This window comes from Acanthaster planci, linkage group LG17 (genome assembly GCF_054643075.1).
Source record: "Acanthaster planci isolate LZ-2023a linkage group LG17, COTS_SCS, whole genome shotgun sequence".
Taxonomy (NCBI): Eukaryota; Metazoa; Echinodermata; class Asteroidea; order Valvatida; family Acanthasteridae; genus Acanthaster; species Acanthaster planci.
Genome location: NC_141793.1, coordinates 13,707,533 through 13,715,111, shown reverse-complemented (window position 1 = coordinate 13,715,111; position 7,579 = coordinate 13,707,533).

Here is a 7,579-nt window from a genome sequence, read left to right as displayed (position 1 = left end):
CCCTAGCTAGGCAGAAACCTACAGTTTTGGCAATTTACATCCAAATCTCATGGAAATTGAATGATATAGACTATACTAAATCCTTCACAGAGAATTGTTCAAATAATTCTTGGTATTAGCATAAAATATACGAAAATCTAGGCTCATATTGACGGTTAATAAATAGCATGAATGCATTATGTTTGGTATGAATTTTTTAAGGATATTTTAGAATATTATGCGGGTTACTTCGACAGGTCACATAATAAGTATTAACCACGCCATCACACACCAGATTGAAAACATTCTGATAAGTATAATTGCTCTACTCTGAGAAAGGTTGGTGAGAGACTTAGTAACCGATCGAATGCAATGTTAATTCCTGATTCGCTAATGTGCATCGCTGTCGAGGTAGGTGACTGAACGTCGATTTTTGTGTCTGTGTATAGCTGCATGCATGTTGAGCTCGGCATATGTTGTTTGCCGCTTTCATGTTGCGAGCAGAACACTTTCTTCACTTACGGTGAAATTTAGTAATGGCAAACATTGTCTGGAATCGGTCAACGATAAACGACAAATTAGTCACGTTACAGTTTGGGGCATTCTCAGTTCAAAAGTGCAAGGTGCAGATTTTTTGGACGTGTACGCTTAAAAAAAATCACCATTCTGGAGTGTCAGTGAGTCGTTACATCTCAGTCGTTTGAACACGTGAGAAAGGTTCACAAGCAGGTGAGTTGAGACATATTCTCGTTTAGTATTTAAGCAGTTAATCCGTATAGATCGTCTGTTTCCTGAGTAGCATGCTTTTCCTGGATTCTTATCCCTGGAAATTACTTTGAAGTAGAGAAGTCTGTCTCGTGGTTAGGGCTGGAAGGGATATTTTCATAGGTACATGAGAGCGAAACAACAAAAGCAAATGGTGCTATTTGCCCGGTCTGCATGAAAATTGGCTGGAGTATGAGTCGTCTCTTGCAACTTTTTACGTTCGAAAAGCAAATGAAATGTGATTTTGCTTGTAGTTATTCCTTGTATGGTTTGCCATATTGTGTAAAATTATGTTATCCCTTCGGTACTTCCAACACTAAATAACCATTTCCTTTGATTGAGGTTTGAAAAGAAGAACAACCTACGGCTATGAAATTTTCTACATTGACAGAACTTCATTCAGGGTAAGATATCATCAAGACCAGGCAATTCCCGGTACAGGTAGAAGAGAATATATTTCCGTGAAAACATGATGATGTGATGTCCGTGTAATTTGCAACTTATAAGCTCAATATGCTCTGGAAGCTACTTTCCCTTGAGACATTCAAAGTGCGGCTGAGTCTGGACCCTTTTGACTACAATTCCCTCATTAGCTAAAGTCCTATAGGCGAGAATGTCTCGTCTGAATTATCCATGTGTTTTTACCTCGTTTTGTCACCCATGCAAAGGTGTAAGCAGAATGAGAACGTCTTGGAGAGTAAAGTATGTGTGGAGCTTCCTATGAGCACCTAGGAGGGATACTGTGTCGAACTCTTAACGCATTTGCATTGCCTCCGAGGCTAAGCATACATGAATGTGTAGCCGGGGTCGAGTGTTCGTTAAATTAAATTTAACCGGGGTAGTTGATGAGTTGCGTCGACTTTTTAGCTTGCAAACCTGCTCATTCTGAAATACACTAGTTTTGTCTTTGAAAAGAATTTTGCCGTTTGCATTTTGTCTTTGAGAAAGATTCTGCTGGGATCAAAACGTCAGGCCATCCATATTTTGTGAAAAGAGTTTAAAACACTACTATCCGTTCAGTGAACGATTTGCGAAATAAATAACCTGCTATTTATTTTCCCTCCATGATATAAAACAATGTTTGTTTCAATACCGATTAGGCTTGTTATTCAACCGGAAATCGTGCTACAACAAATCATTTTAACAAAAATGTGAAGGCTACCTCTGGCTTAAGTATTGGATTTAAATGGCTCAGTTTCGCGTGATGCTTGTGGGGAAACCGTTAGGCAGGCGCCAGACGAGGCAAAAGACCCATCAAGCTTGATGTTGTTCAATTGGTCGTAGCTGTTTATATGGCTATATCGCTAGTCACCATGGTAAGCAAAGACATGTTAAAAATTGAAGCCATTGTCACAAAATGCCCTATTCTTCTTCTTCTTGTTTTGTTTAATGGCGCTTTCAGCAACTCGGGCTATTTGCGCCAATAACTGTACGTTTATTCATACACTTTATTAATCAGCATCACATTACGGAGTTAGGAAGAAGGTCCAGTTTTAGAGGCAGGAGGAAACTGGAGTACCATATTCTTACACAGTCTAAGTCCCTCCGCGCGCGTGAGCAACCAAGAACACTTGTACTGGGACGGATTATACCTGAATTTGTTTTTATACCCACGTCTTTGTTTTTACCGCCTTATTTGCTTTCATGGCATGCGGATTGCGATGTTGTTCTGTCCAATAACGTAATGCTTTAATACTCTTAACCCAAGAGCAATTACTTGATATGTAGAGAATGTCATTCCAGAATGCATCGAGAGACTACATAATGCGATTCTGCTATATAATGCCGAAAAGTGATATCCCACCTTCTCCAGTGAATACATTTTATTCAGGGTACTTGTCCCTGGTGATTTTAATAAATGTGAAGTTTTCATTGTGGTTGTATTTTTCCCTGGTTTTGTACAGTTCATATTTCAATATCATTCATTTACTTGTTTTGTATTGCGTCCTTGTCATTTATACCGAGTGAAAAAAAATATTTGTCTTATTATTAAAAGGAAAACCAAATGTAACCGACAGTTTTTTGTATTTGCCTTTTTTTGGATAGGCCTATATTGTCAGTGGTGTTCGTCGACCCATTGTGCTTAGGTTTATTTAGCACAAATTATGGATATGAATGTTTTAACTGATTTCCTTCTAAATTCATGTAAGGTGTTGGCGACAAAAGCGCCCTCTGTTGACGCCATGAATTACCTGCATTCTAATTGTGCGAGTCTATGAGTTATGAGTAGGGCATGATTTATTTAATAGAACTATTGGCTCTTAATGCGGTGATTTAAGCGGGAGTTACCCTTCGGTCAGAGACTGTTTCTCCTTGTTAAGTAGTTCTTTATGAGAAGTGAATTATTATGTTCTTTGATTGAGAGAGTAGGTGGGCAACAAACAATTCTCTTCCATAAAAACGCAAGCAGTTCATGATTTGCTAGTCTTTACCAAATGGGATGATTTTTTTTTCTTTCATAGGATACATAATTGCCCATCGGGGAAATCAAGCAAATGAATTCGTGGTTCATGCCAGCCGCTTCATACGGCGCATGCCGACGAGTATGGAACTTGACATTTAAATGGTTGGATCGTAACATCATCGTTCTTCCAGCAAACCCACTCGGTGAAGCTTCTAATGGACGGCGCGTAATGAATTGATCGGAAAGCTTAACGAAGTGGTCCGGACAGGAGCGGTAATGGACTGGGAATTATCGTGCTCACTTTTGCCATGCTATGTTTGTATCCATACAAATGTGCACGAGGAATTCTTATTTCCACGGTCCTAAAACAGTGTGCATTAACAGTACATACTGTCACATCAGCCTCTTCTTCGAAAAAAAAAAGCTTTCAGTTCCTGAAGCTGCCAACCACAACTAAAGAAAATGATTTGCGCATGGAATGCATTTACACCATTTTATCTGTATTCATTTAAAACATGTAGATGAACAGTAATCTTCGTCAACCACTTCAAAACCTGACAGTTTTGTCGGGATTCGTATTGTCTTTCTAGTCAATAGAGTCACACTAATGTTCTTAAAATGTTTATTTTCTTGGCTCCAATGAAAGACAAGTGAAGTGGAATATAATCGATCAACAACGGTATTAATTTCCCCCATATATTCCTCATAATCGCCGTCATCGTGCCAAGCGCTTATTGTTTGCATAAGTGGGTCATTCCATGAGGTTGGGGCACAACTGTGACGGTGTCCTTGTTACATGGGTAACTTTTACCACAAGTCATGACATATAGACTAAGTCATTTCCTTTGTAAAAGTAACACACTTTTGTATTTAGCCTTGCAAAATGTATGTTTGAATCCACATGCAGGGAAATAGCTGTTCATTTTTACAGAACCCACGTAACGATGGACACCGTCACAAATTGCGCCCCAACCTCATGGAATGACCCAAATGTCTTGGGCGTGAAGGCAAGCACATGATTGTGTGCTATATGATCAGTTTACCCGAGCGAGTAAACACTGAAGTTGTTGCTATATTGCTGTGCACCAGGAGGTAAGTTAGACTTTCAACTTCACTCCCAAATATGCACGTCACAAAAACAGTTGTACATATACTGCTTTTTAAGATTATATTTTTAATCTCTGGATGTGCATGATGTTGTTGGCATGGCACCTGCAAGCGCGCCATCACGGCTGATACCCACATTGTCGCTATCGGAACCTCATAAAATTCTAGCGGAATAAAAGATGTATTACACATTAGGTCCCGTGCTATGAAATACCACAGTGTCAACAGGAATGGCAACTTGGATGACGTATGAGGGGTGCCGATGTCTGCCCATAACTTGCTTTTATTAAAATAGGAGACGACATCTGAGACATCAGAGGACTTGCCAAGAGTTGGCTTTCTAGGGACTCAATTATGATCGGATTCAATTCCACACGTACCGGAGTCTGATGTTGAAACTCTATTCATTTTGTTCTCTCATTCTGGACTTATGTCCAACCTTTTTGATAGGGCCCATAAATCCTGCATGTATACAACACTTAGATACTGATAGCGTTTTAATATTTGAATCCAACCACAGAGAATCCAGAATTCAAAGAATAATTACTATCCGCGTGTTCCATGTTGTCTTTTATTTATTCAAACAAATCACAGACAAGAAGTTAGCTTAGAAACAGAACGTCACTCGCTCAAGGGTAGAGCTCGATCAGTTAGGGAGTGGTTTCATTACCATTTCAGCTGGCATATATCATGGAGTTTTAACGCGGTGCATAAAAAAATACTACATATTGAGATGTGTAAAAATCAGACTCTAAATAGATACCGGCAAGCAAGCATATTTCATTTGTCTATATTGCTATTCACGAAGTCTATTCGTAATGTAACCGAAAAATTTGTGTTAATGAAAAGTGCATCTGTAAAGTAATTTTTTTCAGCATGTCTTTATTGCCGTGACTTCAGATAGGATGTAGGCATATTGGATGGTCTGGGTTCATGTAAAAAGTGTTTCTCTCGACACAAGTAATTCAGATACGTGTACATGCAGGGTATCCCGACTGGTTGCATGTTGAAGAGGAGTCGGAAATGAAAGGGGGGGTGTAGCAGGTGGACGGTAAAAATAGCAAAGCATTAATGTCTGAACTGTAATTGAAAAACCATGATGGACTGGTTTTGCCTTCTATTTATTCCATTCCAAATGACCCTTCTCTGTCTAATCCGCAATAACCGAAGACAGATCCTATTTCTCCGGAAGGTTTTAATGACACCATTAACCTTTTCTATAATTCTCCTCTCAAAAAGGTGAGCACTCCAAAAGTAGCATGCTTATTTCAAGTAGCGAAGTATAGTGATGAATTAATCTCACAGCATGTTCCAAGGCAAAAAAGAGAAAACGCCGTAAAAGCTGTTTCGAAAATGTTCCAGTCTGGAGAATCTGATAATGTACAGCTGCCAATTTTTGTGCAGGATGGGGTGAACTCAGGTCTCTTATTTTTTAGAGCTTAAAATAGGTTGAGACCTGGAGAATAGCTCCTACCAAGTGCAGCGATATGCAGTTATTCTCAGTCAGCCGTGTTGCATTATAGATCAAATTAGTGCCAAAAGTTAAAGTAACCAGTTATGTCTCTAACAGTTCGGAAGCTTTCTGCGTTGGTTTCTTGCCTTGGTGTCTCTCAAAATGGCTTATTGAACTCAAACTATTTGCAATACCATCGCTAGACTTGTGAGTTGTAAAAAAACCACAAAACAAAACACATGTTGTATCTTTAATTCCATTGTCTGATGCTGAAGGTGTGGTTGTAATACACTCAGCTTAGACATCGTCAGGCTCCCACGTGAGAACGCATACATTTGACGAAAAGAGACTAATTGGATCTTAAGTTGCAACGCGCCCCCTGGCGTTGAAAAAAAAGGGGCTAGAAAAGATACTGGCGCAAAATGCATGGTGCAGATTTTGTGGCCCTCACTTTCGTGCCGTCGTCAACTGCATCTTAATTAGTACGTTCCCCTCCTCCGTTCGATACCACAAGTTAATGAAGACAGGATCATCAATACGCACGTCCCTGCTTGTGTGGGGTTTGCGGAAACCAAAATTTGCTGGGCTTTCCCATATACGGAAATTCTTATTGACTTGATACGCCCGATAATCGTTTCGAGAGAGAAGAGAGAGCTCATTACTATATTCATTCATAACAGGGTAATAACCACCCGAAAGTTTAACTGTTTTGTTGTCATTGTTATGTTGATCATTGTATAACATCACGTGTATCATTTACATGTATATAGTATATATCAGACTTTGCCGTGGTTGTCAGTATTAATTAATCCTATAGTTATAGTTAATCCTGGTGACTGGAAGTGCTTTTTATCATTAATGTTATCATCTAATTTGGTTAGGCAGTGTCCGAATTACTTGAATCCATCCAGCAATAGCACGCAGGCCTCCAAGCGCATGTTAATTAAATATACGGTTTTTCTCGCCGTGTTCGAATTACTTTTCTCAGAAAAGTAAATCAAACACGGCGAGAAAACTATATTTTTGCTGGGAAATCCTCCTCAATATTGGTATACTTTGGTACAACACATTACATTACTGAATTGACAATAAAAAGCCATTCCTGTGGGGACGTTACGATCACCTGCAGGATTTACACGCGCATTAATTGCCTCATTGGTCTGGGAGTAACAAGCCCAAAGATACAAAGTGGGCTTGCGTCAAGTTTCAGAACAAAGCGCATGAGTTGAGTTCTATTACAGTAATGACGTCTTGTCGGATAAGCTTAAGATTTCACAAGGTAAAAAATAGAGTCAAGTAATACAAATCGGAAGTTAGACTTTCCGTTTTCACTGTCTATTTAAACTTTTAAAATGAGAGAAATTTTGAGCACTCTCAGTCCGCCCCCGTTCTTTTGCTGCGTCAAGATTTTCTAAAAGATGTCTTGCTTCAAGCCGGCCAGCCGCCGGCTCTCTGCCACCATGAGACGGCCAGTCACGCGTCGCTGTGTATCTTAGTGTAGTCAAAATATTATTCAACCTATTTGCCAAGATCTCTTTCAAGATCACTTGCTGCAGGAGCATGCGTATTTTCATAAAAGGTTTTGCTATTAACCAACCCTACCGGTGGTTTACCCAGGCCGATCGATTTTTTTTTTAGCTTTTCAAGAGTTCACATTGTTTTCTTTAGACATCTCTTCGATGTCAAGTATGCGTACTCGGGAAATGAAAAGCACAATATTGAAGTCAGGCATTTTGTCGGACGCCGCGCAGTCATGCTCTCGGAGAGCGATTAAAGGTGAAATTAACAGCTGTCGAGCGTGACTTCAGAATAGTGTCCTTGGCAATTCTTTCATAGCAACCTTTTTCCTTGGCAGCGGGATTCCTTAAATT